This window comes from Chinchilla lanigera, unplaced genomic scaffold (assembly GCF_000276665.1).
Source record: "Chinchilla lanigera isolate Chin_1 unplaced genomic scaffold, ChiLan1.0 scaffold00014, whole genome shotgun sequence".
Taxonomy (NCBI): domain Eukaryota; kingdom Metazoa; phylum Chordata; class Mammalia; order Rodentia; family Chinchillidae; genus Chinchilla; species Chinchilla lanigera.
Genome location: NW_004955415.1, coordinates 15762260 through 15762799, shown reverse-complemented (window position 1 = coordinate 15762799; position 540 = coordinate 15762260). Strand labels below are relative to the sequence as shown.

Here is a 540-nt window from a genome sequence, read left to right as displayed (position 1 = left end):
CAGGCAGCTCGGCAACCCCGCTGCCAGCCCTGGAGCCCGGCCCCGCCCAGCGCCGCCGCCGCCTTCCTCCCAAACTGAGCGCAGTTGGCCCTCCCCGGCCCTGGCCGCTCGCTCCCCCTCCAAAGAGGCTCGGAGCGAGCGCGCACGCGCACTGCCGCCATCTTGGCCCGGGAGATCCGCCAATGGCACGGATACACCAGGGAGGCGTGGCGGTGGGGGCGGGATGAAGCAGAGTAGAGAGGCATGCATTGGACAGAAACCTGACGGGGCGGGAAAGGAGCGCGGCTCAGAGTTAGATTAGCCAATGGAAGCTCCCATTTGACAGCAGGTGGGCGGTGTAGGCGCCCTGGGTCTTGAAGTAAGTAGTTGCTGAGGGCAAGAGAAGACTACCACCACCACCACCCCCGCCCAACCCCAGAGGTCTAGGTCTGCTAGTACTTAGCTGCTTTTTTTTTTTTTTTTTTAAATGCTTGCACAGCAGGGCTGTCTCCGTCACACACTTTAGAAAGGAAGGAGCTGGGGTGGTGGAACAAATTTATA

The 540-nt window shown here is 61.1% G+C and overlaps 1 protein-coding gene across 1 annotated transcript in view; it reads right to left on the bottom strand.

The window, feature by feature from the left end:
* Cds2 (CDP-diacylglycerol synthase (phosphatidate cytidylyltransferase) 2) overlaps window positions 1-128 on the bottom strand; it is a gene marked incomplete in the record, with an annotated part of 43783 nt that extends 43655 nt beyond the window's left edge. The window contains 1 exon segment of the mRNA XM_005380829.2: window positions 1-128.
* Window positions 129-540: the final 412 nt, after the last annotated feature.